Here is a 21042-nt window from a genome sequence, read left to right on the forward strand (position 1 = left end):
GAAGGACCAACACACTTTCCTTTTGATGCAAGGAGGAATCCAACGGCAATTGATTTTGCTATTTATAAGGGAAGCGATGACTACCGCGATGCTGGATGCAAACGCGTCAACCACAAGACTTAGCTATCTTTAAAAGGGCGATTCATTATTAAGAAAAGCTCTTTATGATGTTAGGACGGACTTTTTCTTCCCTAAACATAGGGCTATCGGTCCGGTTGCAGGTTGATACTCCTTTTCATCGAGTCTGGCACTGTGGCTTACTGTCTAAGTTTAAACACATTTTTCCCCCAACATACTTTGATCTTCTCCGCTCATTTCCTATTTGCAAAACCTTCCACAAATTTACCTCGGACCTTCCCTTGCCTAGTAGCAGGAATGGTCTAACAGCTACTTATGCAGAGGACAATACATTTCTGGCGAGAAGTGTTCTGCGAAGAGAGGCGACAGACATGGTGCAGGACATGTTAAATGAGTTTGAGGCATGGGCGTCGAGGTGGATTATATCAACAGGCTAAACACGGTTAAGTACCTTGCGCTTACTTTGGACAGGCGACTTACATAGAAGTAGCACATTGTGGAAAATGAGATTGTTCCTTCCTCCGGGCAGTGGACTGTCGATCACGGCGGAAACTCGGCTATTGGAAGCTATTTTAATGCCTAGTCTACATTAAGGTATATACTTCTGGGGCACTGCCTGTGGCAGGTCTATAAAAAAAAAATTTAATTCTGCCAAGCCAAAATGTTAAGAAATAATTTAAAAGCCCCATACTATACAATAAACACTACCATTTTTCGAGATCTGGAAATCCTGTTTGTACATCTATCACTAAGACAGAAGAAGGTTAAAAAGATTGCACACATCAGACAATTGGATAATTGGACGGCCCGCATGTGTTACGTTCATTCCAGACCTAGACGCATAGACTGCCCAATTTTTGTAATATGTTTTCTTTTATTGCACTATATGTTGTCTTTACCATTGGTGAGAGTGAATTGAGTTTCACAAAACACATACAATGATTTATTTGTTTGCATATCGAAAAAAAATTAAATAAAATAATTATTATGCAATTGGAATCAAGTTTTATGTATTTCCCGGGAAAGCTCACAGATGTTTATTTTTTAAAAGTATATACACACAGAGAAAATTATGACGTTCTCAAATTGAGTATTTGTATTCTCAATTTGAGGATGTACTCAATTTAAGTATAAGATTTGTAGAAAAAACTCATGTTAAGAAAAGCTGCACTCATTTTAAGAAAATGAACTTAAATTGATCACAGAAGTCTAAGTTTGAGGAAATATGTTCTTCGATTTCCAACTTAAGAATGAATATTCTCATTATGAGTAACCGAAAAACTCAAAAAGTATTTGCGAATTCTCAGAATGAGTTCTAGATTATTCCATTCTGCGAACGAGACGAGCAGACTTAATTTCGTTGCGTTTATGGTTGTCTGTCACTCACTGTTTCTAAATGCACCGCGCGTAAAGTGGCACGCGCTGCATTCGTTTGTCGGTCACTTTCAGTGAGATTTTCCAAGATTAAGACGTGCGGGATATCGCTAAAAGAATTTTACATTCTTTCGGCCCTTCCGTGCCTCGATGTGCCTTATGGGAAAAAAGGTGCAAGAGTACACATGAACATACGTATATACATATATGTACATAGAAAAATAAGTATGTAAAACAAGTGCTGCTTCATGCAACTATGTAATTTAGTTGCATGTACATCAACATGTACGAATTTATGTGTGACTGTAATTTGCGTGAAGCACTTAAGTGCAGTACCATTCCGCGCTAGCACGCATTGAGCGCTTTTTTGAGCAGCAAAAAAAGCACACGTTCAGCACATGTTAAGCGCTCCATTAAGCAGCGGAAAAAGCACACAATCAGCACACGTTGAGCTCTCGATTAAGCAGCGGAAAAAGCGCACATTCAGCACGCGTTGAGCATAAAATAAAATTTCAGTTGTAATTTTTATTTTTATTTATTTATTTTAAAATTTGAACTCGGGGTTTTCGGTGTTATCGGGGTCGCTGGCACCTCCTCCTCAGCATCTGGTACCGGCGTTGCCTTTTTTTTGGTACAACTCAAGTTTTTAACGCACCGCATTGCCTTCTGCAGCGCCTTTTCGGGAGGCTCCGAGGGCTCCACCAGAGCGATTGCATCCAGTATTAGAAAAAAATTAGTTTAAAAAATAAAACAGACGAGAATAAAATCGAGTGACCGAAAGTAATTGTTATTTGTAAGATTTATTTATAATAAAAGAAATGTTATCTTTGGCATTCAATGTAAAAATACCAGAAGTCTTTTAAAAATTAAACTTACAAACAATAGTTACTTTCAGACTCAATAAAAACTTACTTAACAAGGCGCGGACGAAATTTGGGAATACTGAGCTTCTCTTATTTTTGGTCCCTAGGAACTTTGCACTCAATAAGATTTTTAAATTTTTTCACAGATTCATTCATTTGTTTATTTATATGCATCATTTGTTGTTTTTCACGACAAAAATTAATATTTTTCACAGCTATTTTTTTTCCGCCACGTGTTTTTTTGGGAATCTTTTATTTTCCATTTTTATACCCGTTACTCTTGGAGTAAAAGGGTATACTAGATTCGTCGGAAAGTATGTAACAGGCAGAAGGAAGCGTTTCCGACCCCATAAAGTATATATATTCTTGATCAGGATCACTAGCCGAGTCGATATAGCCATGTCCATCTGTCCGTCTGTCTGTCTGTCCGGATGAACGCTGAGATCTCGGAAACTATAAGAGCTAAGCTATTGAAATTTGGCGTGCAGATTCCTAAGCTTCTTACGCATCGCAATTTTTTGCAATGTGCCAAGCCCACTCTAACGCCCACAAACCGCCCAAAACTGTGGCTCCTACACTGTAATGTATTGTTCTCATCAAGACCTATCGATTGACCTAAAAAAATGTTTGCCACGCCCACTCTAACGCCCACAAGCCAACGAAACATATGACGCCCACAACTTTCATGCTAGATAAAAAATTTTAGCTGAAATGTATTGGTCTCGTCAATACCTATCGATTGATTAAAAAAAATATGCCACGCCCACTCTAACGCCAATAACGCTTAAATCTGTGTACCGCCGGTAGGTGGCACATTTTAATCTCGCTTTGCTGCTTGCATATCTCCATTTCCCTTTGGTCCCTTTAGCTGAGTAACGGGTATCTTATAGTCGGGGTACTCGACTATAGCGTTCTTCCTTGTTTTAATATACATTAACTTGTTTTTACTCTCACTGTTTAAATAAATATTGTTCTGCGACAGACTTACCTGGGAATCGTATAGGTATCACTTTTAAACTACTGGTTTATTTTATTTAACTACGTTAATTGCGGGCATTTCTAACTCCTTCACATAAGTAAACGCAAGTGAAAAAGACGAAAAAAGGCGCGTGCCTTGGGGCCGTCCATAAACCACGTGGACAAATTTTAAGCACTTTTTGAACCCCCCTCCCCCCCTCGTGGACAATCGTGGATTCTTAACTAAACCACTCACCCCCCCCCCCCCCCCCCCCCCCCCCCCCCTCATTTTGTCCACGTGGACTTTTTCATTGAAAATTTTTTTCTTTATTAAAAATGATATCTATAGAGATTTTTAAAAATGGTAAATAAATAGAAGTTTAATAGTACATTTAAAAGGTTAAAATTAACTTTTTACTATGTCCACGTGGACATTTACCTCGAACCCCCCTCCCCCCCTCGTGGAAAATCGTGGACTTTTGACGAACCCTCCCCTCCCCCTAAAACTGTCCACGTGGTTTATGGACGGCCCCCTTCCAGAAAAACAACAAGCAACAACAACAACGGGTCCGCTAATCCGTTGTTGCTCTTTTTTTTTTGCATGTCCCGTTTGGTCTATGCATCTTGCACATAAAAGCAGGGTATTTATAGACATATGCAAATCGTTATATAAAAATATATTTCTAAGACTTCACATATTAATAAATAATATTAATAAACACATACATTTTTTTAAGAAATACAAATAATTTAAAACCCAAACATATTATTTTAATTGGTTGTTTTAACATTTACGAAAAAATGTCGCATTATTCAAAAGGCAAGGGTGCACAAAAGTCTAGCTATTTTAATTGCTGGGCCTCCTTGCCCTCACACGCATTTCTCCAGCTGAGACATGGCGAGAGAGAGAGAGCCCAAAAGTACTTTTTGTGCGTTCTCTTTGCGGACCCCGACTGAGAGCGCGTCTCTTTGACGCCGTTCCGCTCAGCTGGCGTCGCTGGCTGCTCTGCCGACGTCGCAGTCGGTTTCGTGATGATTGGCCGCTTAACTCAATTGTGGAACTGCAGGGTTGCTTCAGTTACAGTCACACATACAATTTATGTATTTTTGCAGTGTTTGTTATTTTTGGGTAAAGGAGCACGTGTTTAATGACTTAGCTATTTCTATAGATGTGTATACTACATATGTAGATGTATGCATTTCAAATAGCTTCCAAATGTGCATTTATTAACTTTATAATTTTATTCGTTACTCGTAGAGTAAAAGGTATACTAGATTCGTCGGAAAGTATGTAACAGACAGAAGGAAGCGTTTCCGACCCCATAAAGTATATATATTCCTGAAGAGGATCACTAGTCGATCTAACCATGTCCGTCTGTCCGTCTGACCGTCTGTCCGTCTGTCCGGATGAACGCTGACAGCTAAGAGAAAAAATATCATAGAATTTAGAAGTTCACTATCAAGAACTTGTTTTTCATTTTGAGCGCTTGAAATTTCTCAGTATGAGAAAAGGGGATACTCGTTTCTAAAATTCAAGCTAAATTATTTCTTAAAATAGGTGCAGTTTATACTCATATTGAGAAAACATTTTCAAAATAGAGCACAATTACTCAAATTAAGTAAACAATTTTTGAAAAATTTGAGTGAGTATTTTGCACTAAAAGTGAGAATTTTTGATCATGCTAAATTTTTGAGTACAAAAATTCTCAATTTGAGTGCAAATTACTTAAATAATTCTCTCTGTGTATACACAAACCCCAGATCGATAAAGAAGATTTTTCCTCAGTAAATGCATTTTAAAATGTATAACTCCGGTTGAATTAATCGGATCGACTTCATTTTATCCTTAACTTTGAACAAAAAACACATTTTTTCTCAAAGAAATTTGCTTAATTTAATTTCATTCGGAAATTTTGTTAGTAAACACTTTTAAAGTATAACCTTTGAAAAAAAAGTGTATATGCTTATTTATCAGCTCAAAAAGATTTGTGTAATACAATTTTATAATTTTTGTGTCGAAAAATGTTGAGCTTAACTGAACAAGCCCTCTGGTTTTTCTCGCTGACTCTCATTTGACAGATAGGAGCATCGAGCATCTCGCTAACTCTAACTAGGTATGCAAGTTATATGACACATTATTTAGGGGCTCTTACCCAATTTATAAACAACTTTGAGCCGAGAGCTAATTTCCAAGTAACTCTGACAGACCCGAGATAAATCCGTGGTCAGCTATTTCTGCCAAGCAGGCCTCCAAATCATTCCCACCCAGATCAATTTCACGCAGTCCGAATCAAACGGATGCTGTAAACATCCAAACCGATATTGTAAACAATCGGAGCCCCAAGCGAGCCCTGAGTCCGCTAACGTAAACAAAAGATCCCCAAAGCGAGTCCCGAGTCCGCTAACGTAAACAAAAAGATCCCCAAAGCGGTCCCTAAACTCCGCTAGTGTAAACACCAATTTCCGGCCAAGATTGGACTTCGAATTTAATTGGCAAATTGCATCATCCTATTTTCCGACTCTCTTGAGTCATTCTCTTTATCAATTTTTGGGGATAAAATCTCTTAAGCCGAGGTTTGATTATTGATCATTGAACTAGAGAACAGGCAGTCCGTTTTTGAGATCCGAATCGAGCAGAACAGTAATTCGAGAATAAATACAAGAGCAGTGAATTAAATAAGTTGGACCTATTGTAAAATTGTAATAGTGAATAAGAGATTGTTAAAAATAAAAATAAATTTTTTTTAATCAATTCACTAGTGAGAAACTTAATTGGCGCCCAACGTGGGGCCGTGTGATAAAAAAAAAATTCTAAAGCAAAGCTTTTAAATAAACCCCAGAAAAGTTTAAAAGTGAAAAAGGAATTTTGCGCGGCCACAACCCGATACAACCGAAGAATATGTAAAGCCTGTGTTGATAAAAATAAGGGGGAAATTAATAAATGCAATAATCCCCTTAAACTCTATACAACCGGCAAAAAAATAAAAAGTTTGTGTTGATCAAAAAATAATAAGGTGGAAAATAATTAATGGAATAATCCCCTTAAAATCTCAAATTACAAAATAGTGTTCGTAACATAAATTCACTGCTCGGACAAAATAAAAAATTTAAAAAGTGACAACAAAATTCATCGAAACAAATAACCATTGTGAAAGACAATTTAATTAAAAAAAATATTGCAAGCAAATCTTCGAAATCATCAACATAAAGACATTTAAAGAATAAAGGCTGAAGGGCAATCCCTCGCCAAGAAATAAACACTATAGAAAGAAGGAAGACATCAATTTAAAAACCCGAAGAAAGAAGGAAGACCCCAAGATACAAAAAAAGGAAGGACGACCCCAAGCAGGATCATCATCCAGGAAAAACGACAACCCCAAAAACAACGACAAGAAAAATAAGGAGGACGATTCGTGAGCGATATAATCTTTTTTTTATTATTATTATTATTTAATAAGAAATTTGTAAAAAAGAAATATATTTATACAAAGTGGAAGAATTAATTTCTGACTTCGAAAATATTCTCAAAATGTCAGAACCTTCAACAAGCCAGAACGGAGCAAATAAAAGACTCCACATAAGTTCGTCTCAAGAACATCATCAGGCGATTACAAACAATACCATGTTAAATGTAGGAGATTTAATTAAACAAATTGTAAATTTTGAATTGAATCCATTAAAGGAAGAGATCGTTAACTTAAGATCGCAGCTTTCATATAAAATTAAAACGGTTGAAGATTATCAGATAGAGATTATAGATCCAAATATAAAGTGCGACACATCTTATGAGATCATCAAATCTGTGAGGGAATATAAAGGAGAAGAAGATAAATATGTATGCTGGAGAGAATCGGCTGAAATAGCCATGGGGCAATATGCCAGAGGGAGTGAAAGATTTTATTCCGCCCTATCAATATTAAGAAACAAAATAACGGGAATGGCAAACGATGCCTTAACCCATAACGGTACGGTATTAAATTTCGATGCCATAATGACCAGACTTGACTTTGTCTTTAGCGACAAACATTCTATTCATATTATTGAACAGGAACTAAGTGTTTTGAGTCAGGGAAAATTAGCAATTATGGATATTTATGGTACAGTTAATAGAAAGTTAACTCTACTTATTAATAAAACAATTATGACCTACGGGAGAAACAATCCGATAACAGCAGAAATGAATGAAAAACATAGGAAGACTGCTCTTAGAGTTTTCATTACCGGCCTAAACGGCCAAATTTCAGACACAATTTTCTCAATGAATCCACCTGACCTACCGAATGCAATGGTCATAGTTCAGGAATTGGAAAGCAACAACATGAGGGCGAATTTCGCAAATAGTTTCTCAACCACTCAAAGAAAAAATAGTGAGCCAAACTCTGGTGGAAATGGTCAAACACATTTCAACCAAAAGCAAAGACAACAAAACAACAATTACAATAACCAGCGAAATAGTAATAATTTAAGGTTTAATCATGACAACAACCAGAACAAAAATAATTATGGTTATTATAATCAGAACAAAAATAATTCCTGGAACCAGGGTAGATTTAATAATAACCAAAAAAATCAGTGGAACATCTATAGGCAGCCACAAAATAAGCCAGAACCAATGGAGGTAGACGAGTCTATCCAGGTTCAGAATAGGGCTAACAACGGCTATAATCAAAACAAGGAAGAACGCTATAGTCGAGTACCTCGACTATCAGATACCCGTTACTCAAAGGGAAATGGAGATATGCAAGCAGCAAAGCGAAATTAAAATGCGCCACCTACCGACGGTAGACAGATTTAAGCGTTATGGGCGTTAGAGTGGGCGTGGCAAATTTATTTTTGGATCAATCGATAGGTATTGACGACACCAATACATTTCAGTTAAAATTTTTTATCAAGCATGCAAATTGTGGGCCTCACAGGTTTTCGCGGTTTGTGGGCGTTTAAGTGGGCGTGGCAAACTTTTTTTTAGGTCAATCGATAGGTATTGATGAGAACAATACATTTCAGTTAAAATTTTCTGTCTAGCATCAAAACTGTAGGAGTTACAGTTTTGGGCGGTTTGTGGGCGTTAGAGTGGGCGTGGCAGTCTACTGAAACAAACTTGCGCTGCGTAAGAAGCTCAGGAATCTGTACGCCAAATTTTAATAGCCCAGCTCTCATAGTTTCCGAGATCTCAGCGTTCATCCGGACAGACAGACGGACAGACGGTCAGACGGACAGACGGACATGGCTAGATCGACTCGGCTAGTGATCCTGATCAAGAATATGTATACTTTATGGGGTCGGAAACGCTTCCTTCTGCCTGTTACATACTTTCCGACGAATCTAGTATACCCTTTTACTCTACGAGTAACGGGTTTAACTATAATAAATATCAAAATAATAATTATAGCCAAAACAAGTGGGATCAAACAAAAAAATTTGAGACCCAGAACACTCAGCAAGGACAAGCCCAAAATAAAAGGGTACCAACTGGAACTGTTAACCAACCGGCTAACAAGACAATGAGACTAAGCAACATTGAGGAGAACCATTTTTTAGACAAAAGTCAGGAGTAGGCTTACCCTACTTATTTAGAAATGACCCGAAAATAAATAAAAAATTAAAAATATTAATTGACACTGGGGCAACCTCGTGTTATATTAGAACAGGAGTTTACAAAAATAAGAATGAGCTTCCAATATACAAAAGAGTATCCACAGTGAATGGATATTCAATAATTAAATATTATCATATGATAACTATTTTTGATACACGATATACTTTTTATGAAATAGAAGGGCTAGACTCAGATCTACTGATCGGCTATAACCTATTGAAAAAAATAGGAGCTGTGATTGATACAGCTAAGGGAGTTATTAAATATAACGGAATAGAAGAAAAATTAAACTATGACAACGGAAACAATTTAAACCAACATTCTTTAACAGAAGAAAACGCCATTCTTCCATTAAAAGAATTTATATTAAAAAAATACTTTGATGAAAAGGCTCAAATCAGGTCCGAATCTGAAATGGGTAATCAAAGCGAATTTAGTTTGGGATGTAAAAATCCTGAACACACCGTCGTTGAAATATCCGACAAAAATAAAAGTTTGGAATTGAAAAATTCTGAACACGCCGTCGTTGAAATATCCTACAAAAATAAAAGTTTGAAATTTAAAAATTCCGAACACGCCGTCGTTGAAATATCCGACAAAAATAAAAGTTTTGAATTGAAAAATTCTGAACACGCCGTCGTTGAACTATCCGACAATCAAAAAATAAAAAACATAAAAATATCATCTGCAGATCAAAGAAAAGATCTGGAGAATGAAATATTAAATATTATAAATGAAGAGCATTCAAAAATTAATATGCAGATTCCTTTTAGGACAGATATACGCGGTGAAATAAACACCGTAAATGATAGGGCCATTTACAGCAAACAATACCCTTATGCTCTATCAGCTTCAGATTTTGTAAATTCTGAAATAAGTCGAATGCTAAAAGAAGAAATTATAAGGCCAAGTAGAAGTCCTTATAATTCCCCTGTACTAGTGATACCAAAAAAGGGTTACAATGAAGATGGAACTCCAAAACTAAGACTCGTAATTGACTATAAAAAACTAAATGAAAATACTATACCTGATAGGTATCCAATGCAGGACCCTTCAGTGATTTTATCAAATCTCGGAAAAGCCAAATACTTTTCAACAATTGACTTGGAATCTGGATTTCATCAGATTCTCATGAACGAACCTGACAAACAAAAAACCTAATTTTCAATAAATAATGGGAAATACGAATTCCTAAGAATGCCTTTCGGTTTGACAAACGCTCCTAGAATATTCCAACGAGCGATGGACGATATTTTGAGAGAACAAGTGGGTAAAACATGTCATGTTTATATGGATGACATAATCATATTTTCAAAAACAATTGAGCAACATTACAAAGACCTAACTGTCCTTATTAAAATTTTGCTGAACGCAAACATGAAAATTTCGATTGAAAAATCAATGTTCTTTAAATTAGAAACAAACTTTCTCGGTTACGTTGTTTCTCACAATGTGATCAAAACCGATCCCGAAAAAATTTCAACAATTGTAAAATATCCGATCCCTAAAAATATTCGAGAGCTTAGAAGCTTCCTAGGCCTTACAGGATATTACAGAACATTTTTGCAAAATAACGCAAAGATAGCTAAACCTTTAACAAAATATTTAGAAGGCCAAAACGGCAAAGTATCTAAAAAGGCATCACGTAAAACTTTGATACAGTTTGATGATTCAGCTGTAAGAGCTTTTAACGAGCTCAAAGAAAATTTAATTGCACAAGTAGAACTAGTACAACCGGACTATAATAAAAAATTTACCCTAACAACTGACGCGTCTGACTTGGCAATTGGTGCTGTTCTTTCTCAGGAAGGAAAACCAATCACATTTATTTCAAAAACTCTAACCAAAACTGAACAATTATACGCGACAAATAAAAAGGAACTTTTAGCCATAGTATGGGCTTTTAACAACCTTCGTAATTACTTATATGGGGTTAACAACATCGAGATCTATACCGATCACCAACCTCTTTCATTTTCCATTTCTCAAAAAAATCCAAATATCGAAATGAAAAGATGGTATTCTTTTATTGAAAGCTATTCACCCAAAATAATTTATAAGCCAGGATGCAACAAATGTTGTTGCGGACGCTTTATCAAGGATACAAATTAATAACTTAACGGAAAGTAATGAATCGGCCTCAGATCAAAATACTCAGCATTCAGCAGAGAGTAGTTTTGAGAATGTTATACAAGAAACCCGAAAACCCTTAAATCAGTTTAAGCAACAATTGCTAATAGCAACGGGGAGGTATACAATACATGAGTCGATTAATGTATTCGGAAATACTAGACATATAATAGAGTATGATACTCCAGAAAATTTAATATCAATATTAAGAGAACATATTGCACCCAATATAACAATAGGAGTTCACTGTACTCTAGAAGATTTTTATAGAATTCAAAAACCACTTAAAGACAATTTTATAAATACATTTTTATACACTAAGACATTTGTCCAGGATGTCGAAGACGCTGAAGACAGATCCGTGATTATCACAGAAACTCATTGTAGAGCTCATAGAGGGCTTGATGAGAATTATAAGCAAATAACTAGACTCTATTATTGGCCTAATTTATACAAAAAGCTTAAGGAATTTATAAAGAATTGCACAACCTGCATTCAAAACAAATACAACAGACACCCAGTACAGATTCCTATCGGTCAAGCGCCTATTCCAGAAAGAGAAGGTGAAAATTTCCATCTTGACATATATTACGCCTAAAATCTTATATTCATTACTTGTATAGATTCCTATTCGAAATATTTGGTCGTAAAAGAAATCCCTAACAAACTAAATATAGAAAATAAAGTTTCAGAAATTGTACAACAATTTCCATTAGCCAAATCTTTGATGATAGATAACGAACCAAGTTTCTCTTCATCCCAATTAAAATCCTTTGCTCAAAGAAATGGGATATCTCTATTCTTTGCAGATCCTCGACATAGTACGTCCAACGGACAAATAGAAAGGGCACACTCTACTTTAACAGAAATTGCTTGCTGCATTAAAGATGAGCTTAATTTAGTTGATTATTCCGAAATTATTATTAAAGCAGCACAGTATATAATTTAACAATTTACTCAATAACCAACCAACGACTTTTTGACATACTATTTAATAAAATCAAACACGAAGATATGCCTAAATTATTGCAACAAGCTCAAGAGAAAATGTTGCATTTCCACAATAAAGATAGACAAAATAAGAATTATCACGTAGGAGAGGTAATTTACGAATAGAAACACGGGGAATTTGTTTCAAATTACAGATAATGATTTCAATAATGTACTTGTTACTGCTGGTAGCTACAACCAAATCCGAAATTATGGATTACGCGAACCATGATTTCCTTCTTTACAAGGATACCAAAGATGTTCTTATTTATGAATCATACGCAGATTTATTTCATATAACTAATATAAGTCTTTATAGAGATATATGATGGACGTTGATGCACTACGAGCAGTACAAACAAGTGGCCCAACGACACCAAGCACGTGCTTGTTACGCGCGGGGCCCTTTTATCAATTTGGGCAAAAAATACGAGTTCGCGAGGAAGATACAAAAAACAAATAGAGACGGGACACAAATGAAAATAAAAGAAGCATCTAAGAATGAAGCAAATGAGTTAAAATATTAGTTTTTAATACCGGGATAGAAGTTGAAGTGCAAATTAAATGATAAAGGTTGTTATAATTATTACATAGAACGCGAAAGGGCTCGTGCAGACAAAAATTAGATGTACATCGTGGCAAATTTAGGGGATAATAATTTCATGTTAGTCTAACAGGAACATTGAAAGTTAGGCGGTTTACAAGTTCTACAGAATCAATATCACCTCTTATAAGATTTTGCATAAAAATAGTACCAAGCATTGTTCTACGATTTGCAAGGGTAGGTAAATTAAGCAATAGTAATCTACTCTGATAGGAAGGTAGCCTTATGTTTTGATCCCAGTTCAAACTACGAAGGGCAAAAAGAAGACATTTTTTTTGTACCGACTCAATACGGTCAATATGCACTTGGTATTGTGGACTCCAAACCGAAGAACAATATTCCAAAATAGGACGGACAAGGGAGGTAAATAATAATTTGGTTGTATAAGGGTCATCAAATTCTTTTGACCAACGCTTTATAAACCCAAGAACACTCATGGCCTTGCTGACAGTGGACATTATGTGGCAGTCAAATTTAAGTTTTGGGTCCAGAAGAACGACTAAGTCATTAACTGAATATATACGGTCGAGTGGCGTATTTTGAAGAGAGTAACTAACAAAAGTAGGAGTACCTCTATGAAAAGTCATAACGTTGCATTTAAGGCAGTTCAAATTTAAAAGGTTATACTCACACCATCCCTGAAAACACTGACGCTATATCATTATGTGATAAACAAAGCTTAACATCATCAGCATACATTAGTACACGAGAGTGTGTTATGATAGAGGGAAGATCGTTAATAAACAAAGTAAACAGCAAAGGGCCCAAATGACTACCCTGAGGCACTCCAGATGTCACATAGATCACTTTTGAGGCAGCGTTCTTGAATATAACCCTCTGAGTCCTACCATTCAAATAACTTGAAATCCAAGTTAATAGATTACATGGAAACCCAAGCTGATTTAATTTGAATAAGAGAAGAGAGTGGTTGACAGAGTCAAAGGCCTTACTAAAATCAGTGTATATAACGTCAGTCTGCATTTTATTCCTAAATCCATTTATTACAATAGATGACAATTCCAGAAGGTTGGTGGTAGTCGATCTTCGCTTAACAAAACCATGCTGACACGGTGATATTAGCGAGGAACATAAATGTTGCAAATGAGAAGTAATAATACGTTCAAATGCTTTAGGAATTGCCGACAATTTAGAAATACCTCTGTAATTCTGGGCATCCGCCTTCGCACCCTTTTTGTGAAGTGGAATGATAAAAGAGTCCTTCCAGATAGTAGGAAAAACTGACGATGAAATAGACAAATTAAAAAGTTTAAGAATCGGTTTACATATGGTTGACGCACAAAACTTAAGCACACACCCGGGGAGTCCATCAGGACCGGGAGAATAAGTTGGCGTTGTTTTTTCTAAGTCTCTTACGAGAGAAATTTCCGTAATTTCAGGGGTAAAGATACAATTTGCCTTATTTAAGGGATTAGGGTAGTTAGAATTTGACCAAGCAGCCGAACTATAAGTAGTTTGGAAAAACTCTGCAAATAAATCAGCAATTTCAGAATCCGTCGATGCCTCCATTGAGTTAAAACGTACCGATGAAGGCAATGCTGACGACTTACGCTTGGCATTGACAAAGTTATAAAACTGCTTCGGATCATTTGAAAATTCAAATTTACATCGACTTAAATACATAGAATAGCAATGACTATTAAGAACATTAAAATCCGATCGAGCCACCACATATTTCGAAAAATCAGATGGCTTACCCGATTTCTTATACTTTTTATAAGTGTTTGTCTTAAGGTTTTTAAGTCTTTGAAGCGCATTGGTAAACCAAGGTGGCCTGTTTGTCTTTGAAGGAAACCTATCAGGAACGCATTCATTAAAAAAGGTATTTAACACTATATAGAAGTGTTCAGTGGCGCTTTCAATATCCATACAATTGTACAATTCTGTCCAATTATATTGAGAAATCATGTCGTTAAGTTTTTTAAAGTTACATTTTCGGAAACATCTCACTTTAGTTTGAGAAACTAAAGGAGAGAGGGTATCAACGCATGGGAGGCAGATTGTCAATTCCATTGTTGGATGATATCGGTCTTCAGGTACAACAAGAGCGTCAATTCTAGATACCGTGACTTCAGACGGGTCTGAAACAAACACATGATCTAGTTGTCTATTTAATGAATTCCGTATAAAGCTTACTTGCTGTAACGAGAATTCTAGAAGACCATCAACAAAATCATGGGCGGATAGAGGTATAGCGACTAGTGAGTCAGTAGGAGGAGACCAAGAAATACCAGGGAGATTAAAGTCACCCAAAACAATCAAAAGGTCACTGTTAGAAAGAAGGGATAGAACAGATTTTATCGCAGACAGGTGGTGCTCATAAATTATTAAATCAGAGCCAGGTGGAATATAGGAGCATGTAACAAATATTGAGAATGATTGCAAGGAAACTTTCACACTAACAAATTAAATTTCATTAGGAGTATCAGAGTGAATTCTCTCGGAAGTTAGGCTAGTGCTAACGGCAATCAGCACACCGCCTCCCCTACGTGAGGAGCGATCGGTCCTATAGGCATTAAAATTGTTTGACAGAACTTCATTGTCAGATATCTCTGGCCTCAACCAAGTTTCCGTAAAAGCCAAAATATCAGCAGTAAATGCAGAGGAGTCAGCATAAAGCTTGGGTAGCTTCATATTTAGTCCCCTAACATTTTGATAGGCCAAAAATAAACTTTTTAGTTTTTTGGCGCCGTGGAAGGTCTGTTATTTGTTCTCGGTTTATTGGGAACAAATTCTTTTATTACTAAATCATCATTAAGCCAAAAGCTTTCAGAAAGTAGTACCTTAAACACATCAGGCGGAGCAAATATTTTAAACGACGATATACTACGAGCATATGAAAATCTAAATTGTTCCATTGAAATATTCTCGCATGGGAATTTTTCACGAATAAATTCCAAAACATCCTCAGATGTGGTATCTGGAGTGAATCTCGAAACAAATAATTGTTTTCTTTGTGGAACAACTGATAATTTCTTACGACCCCCAGCAGCAGATTGCACCTCACTAAGCTGAGAGCCAGAAACGGTAACTTCTGTACCTATAGGTACGGTCGGCACCGTAGTCGGCACTGAAGGTTTATTTACCACCCGACTTCGAGAAGCAGTGACTTCACCTAAAACAGCTGTATCCATAGGCGCAGTAGGTTCACTTACCACAGTGTCAACAGAGACTGCTGCAGCCACCAAGTTCGGATTTGGGGTGGATACCGTGACCGTATTAACTGCCGCTGAGCTGGTTTTTTTACGTTTAGGCGACTCAGTTAGTAATTTTTTATTATTAAATTGGGCACAAACGGAATTGAACCCCTCATTGAGCTGTTTAAAAGCACCAGAGAGATTCAAAAGGCTGTCTCGAGTCTGCTTCATAAAGCCGCTCATCTCAACAACCATTTCCTTGCAGGATCCACATGACCACATGAGTCCAGAATTCTGATCAATAAAGTCTTTGACTCTACCAGTAAATCCTGCGCATTTAACGTGCATTATCGACTCGCAGAGCCAGCAGAAAATAAAAGGGTCTTTAGTTGAAGACGAAAGAGTACAATTTTTCTTAGAGCAGACAAGAGCCATTTTAAGGAGATTAAATAAAATAGAATAATATATGAAAAATACCTCGAGTAAATTTGGCACTGGGATCAAATTCCAAAACCACAAAGGCACAAAACACGAAAAAAAATAAAAGCGCGAGATCGCGTAATAATTTAAACGTAAAGAGCACGAGAGAAAAAATCTTCTATCGATTGAGCGTTGCTTGTGGGACACTGACAACTTTACGCAGGAACAGTTACAATGTAAAGCAAGCAAGAGAGAGGGAGAGAGAGAGAGAGAGACAAGAGAATAGCACACCAAAAGTCTACCAGAAATTTGGCAGGTTCAGAGAGAGTTTAAGTTACAGTTGTAATATAGAGCGGGAGAGAGAGTGAGAATCGAAGAGTTTTAGCAAGTTTAGTGAGTATAAGAATTACACTAACAAAGCTAGTAGATTAAACAAATCTAATATAAATGTTAAAATAACTATAATCACTGGGAGATCTAGTAAAAAACACTAAAGACACTAACCCAGCGGTTAGACTAAGCTTTGTTAATAAACAAACACAAAACACTCGCAAAAAATCACAGAATAGACAAAAAATTCAGAGCACAAGAGTAAACACAACCGTTCACAAGCGACGCTAAATCGATGAGGTATATAGAGATATAATTAATCTTGAAACAGAATTTCTGAAGAGTCACGACAGCAACAATTTTCTTTGGGAAATATCCCACGATTTAAAAATTATCCAAATACTTATCTCCCAAATTATACCCAGTAGATCGAAAAGAGGCATTAATGAAATAGGCACTATTTGGAAATGGAAAGCGGGAACACCAGATCATGATGATTACATAACTGTCCAAAATAAAATCGATGATTTAATACAAAATAATAACGATCAATTCGTTATTAATTCTAAAATATTTAAAGAGATAAAATCTTTATCTGAAGAATTCAAAACAGCCTTTAAAGATCAAGAAATTCCGCTTAGAAAATATCGTCTGCGTTTGCGTACTTACGATCTTATGAATTTAATGGACACAATTACACTCGCCAAAATCGATGTATTTAATACTAAAATTCTAAACAACGACGATATACAAGAAATTTATAAACACGAAAATAGACCTGTAGTTATAACAGACCTTTTAGATATATCTGAATTTAAAATCGCTTTGCATCAAGATCTTATTATAATTTACATCAAATACCCTATTATTACCGATCGCTGTGACGTTTACAATTCAAGATCCATTTCACATGATGATGGAAAATTATTAATTGCTAATCACGTCGCAAAATGTAGAAATAAGTACTATGTAATGTCTAATTTTAAGACAGAAATATTTAACAATTATTGCACACTTAACCCAGATGGTTCTTGTTTCACCAGATTACTAAGTGGAGAAAAATCTTTTTGTAACAAAATCAGAGAAAAAAATAAAAAAGTATATGTAATCCAAGGAGCCATTTTTGTAAATGGAGAAAATACAGTTAATGACACTCATTTAAATGGGTCATATTTAAATACTTTTAATGGCACCTCTATAATTAATAATATTTCCTACACCAATGTAGACAATAAGATATTGGAATACATCACAGCTCGAAAATATACAGATTTTTTAATATCCGAATATATTATATCTAAAGATTCGGAACTCTCATTTGATAATATTAACATACTAAATCCATTTATTCAAATTAAACAAACTCAAATACCTGTTACGTTAATATTAATCATATTAGCATTAATATATTTAATTATTATGATTATAATCAAATTCAGAAAATTTTTAATATTCAAACCATGGCAAATTCGTATAGAAATCGAACCAGAAAGCAATACTTCCGATATTGAGATAAATAATACACCCGACAATGAAAATACCCTAGAAGAAAATATCTTTGTCGAATTAACCAATCAGTTACATTCAATATACCCAACAGTTCCAATGAATCGGGACGATTCAATTTAGAATGGGGGGAGTTATATGACACATTATTTAGGGGCTCTTACCCAATTTATAAACAACTTTGAGCCGAGAGCTAATTTCCAAATAACTCTGACAGACCCGAGATAAATCCGTGGTCAGCTATTTCTGCCAAGCAGGCCTGCAAATCATTCCCACCCAGATCAATTTCACGCAGTCCGAATCAAACGGATGCTGTAAACATCCAAACCGATTTTGTAAACAATCGGAGCCCCAAGCGAGCCCTGAGTCCGCTAACGTAAACAAAAGATCCCTAAAGCGAGTCCCGAGTCCGCTAACGTAAACAAAAAGATCCCCAAAGCGGTCCCTAAACTCCGCTAATGTAAACACCAATTTCCGGCCAAGATTGGACTTCGAATTTAATTGGCAAATTGCATCATCCTATTTTCCGACTCTCTTGAGTCATTCTCTTTATCAATTTTTGGGGATAAAATCTCTTAAGCCGAGGTTTGATTATTGATCATTGAACTAGAGAGCAGGCAGTCCGTTTTTGAGATCCGAATCGAGCAGAACAATAATTCGAGAATAAATACAAGAGCAGTGAATTAAATAAGTTGGACCTATTGTAAAATTGTAATAGTGAATAAGTGATTGTTAAAAATAAAAATAAATTTTTTTAATCAATTCACTAGTGAGAAACTTAATTTGCATACACATTTCGTGTAGTGACGTGCACTTACCGATGAAACCAAAGGTCTTGTTGTTGTAACTCAAAACGTCGGCAGACATCTGTTTCTTGTATTCTCAGCCGTGGAGCCCGTTGGTGATGATTTATATGGGACTTTTGCTCAGGAGGATCCAATTATCATGGAAAACTCGAAATGGTTCGTGGAAAATTTTGGCTGTGTACCTGTGTAATTACAGTGTCGTTCCATCGCTGCCACCGCCTCTGCCACTGATGGCGTTTCTACAGACGTTCTTCGTTATCCGGATACCGGATTCGCCGTCGTCGTTGACCAGTCTAGAAGTACTCGTACTTATGTACTCGTATTATGACATTAGGGGATCGTGTAGCCCGGCCCGCGACGATCCATTTGGCACACGACGTGTGAGTTAATCGTATTGCGATTAAGCAACAGCTTAGATTAGCCGGCAGCCAGCGTGTCTGGTCAGGACCCAACTCTCTCGGCCCAAGTCCATCTCAGGACTAGGGCATGAATATGCCGACGTAACAAGTTTTCGGTAACTTCATATATTTCATTTGTTTCAAAACAAAACATTATTTATTTGTAATTTATCAAAACACTTGTATATTTTACAGTTGCGGAATAATATAACACTTTTAAAAGACCGAAAATTAACAGCCAAGTTACAACAAATATCGTTTATTTGGATCACTATCAAGTTCGCCTTTAAGCACGACTTTTCAACAGATTTGAGTGCCGATATTTTTTTATGTACACTATTTTTATTTTTTTCGACATCAAAGCATGGTATTTATAGACATATTTTCATATGCGAAACGTTGTTTAAAAATTCCTTTTTTAAAATTAACAAAGCTAATCTGGAACCTTAATCATTTTGAGTTATATTTTAAAATTTACAAAATAATCATAATTATCGATAAAAAAAGTCAGATAGAGTCATTATTTCAAGTAAAAAAATCTTTTTACGAACATAAACAAAAAATTTAACTGGCCTTTAAATTGCGAATTGGCATCTCTTTCAATTTCGAAAAGGGGTGAGCCGAGATGCACATACAGTCTTGGGAGCCCATGATTTATATACATTTTTCGCTTCAAACCCAAAATTCTGTTGAAAGGCGCATAATAATTTAGTTATATTACTGCCCTTTCTTTCGATGAATATAAAACATCAGTCTTGCAAATTTCAGTCTAGTAACAACTTAATTAATGTGTAAAAATTGTCGTCAGCATAGCAATCCTTTTTTCGAGGAAATATACGAAGTAATTTACTTGAATAGTTTTACTAAACCAGCCATAGCGCTTTCGATATGCCATCGATTTTTGCAAAGTTGGTCTTAACATTTAAGCACTTATCTTTTGTAACTTTTCCTCAAAATAATTTATATTTTTTTAAGGTAGTAAATTTTAAAAGAAAACAAGGAAGAACGCTATAGTCGAGTACCTCGACTATCAGATACCCGTTACTCAAAGGGAAATGGAGATATGCATGTAGCAAAGCGAGATTAAAATGCGCCACCTACCGGCGGTAGACAGATTTAAGCGTTATGGGCGTTAGAGTGGGCATGGCAAATTTGATTTTGGATCAATCGATAGGTATTGACGACACCAATACATTTCAGTTAAAATTATTTATCTAGCATGCAAATTGTGGGCGTCACAGATTTTCGCGGTTTGTGGGCGTTTAAGTGGGCGTGGCAAACTTTTTTTTAGGTCAATCGATAGGTATTGATGGGAACAATACATTTCAGTTAAAATTTTGTATCTAGCATCAAAACTGTAGGAGTTACAGTTTTGGGCAGTTTGTGGGCGTTAGAGTGGGCGTGGCAGTCTACTGAAACAAAGCTCAGGAATCTGTACGCCAAATCTCAATAGCCTAGCTCATAGTTTCCGAGATCTCAGCGTTCATCCGGACAGACAGACGGACAGACGGACAGACGGACATGGCTAGATCGACTCGGCTAGTGATCCTGATCAAGAATATATATACTTTATGGGGTCAGAAACGCTTCCTTCTGCCTGTTACATACTTTCCGACGAATCTAGTATACCCTTTTACTCTACGAGTAACGGGTATAAATAGCTTTCTCAATAAACGTCTAGAAAATTTCAATTTTGGTAACTTCTTAATAACTACTTTAATTGGATCACATCCGATCACAACAAGTTATATGTCCTCAAAAAGGAATATTTATCTACTTTCAGATTGTGTCAACTGCCGAACGGTTAGATAATTGGCTTCTGTGATACTAGCTCT

The 21042-nt window shown here is 36.1% G+C and overlaps 1 protein-coding gene across 2 annotated transcripts in view; it reads right to left on the bottom strand.

Annotated features, from left to right (window-relative positions):
• Tig (Tiggrin) overlaps window positions 1-21042 on the bottom strand; it is a 198637-nt gene that overhangs the window by 174546 nt on the left and 3049 nt on the right. The window lies entirely within an intron of this gene.

Source organism: Drosophila suzukii (assembly GCF_043229965.1).
Source record: "Drosophila suzukii chromosome 2 unlocalized genomic scaffold, CBGP_Dsuzu_IsoJpt1.0 scf_2c, whole genome shotgun sequence".
Classification (NCBI taxonomy): domain Eukaryota; kingdom Metazoa; phylum Arthropoda; class Insecta; order Diptera; family Drosophilidae; genus Drosophila; species Drosophila suzukii.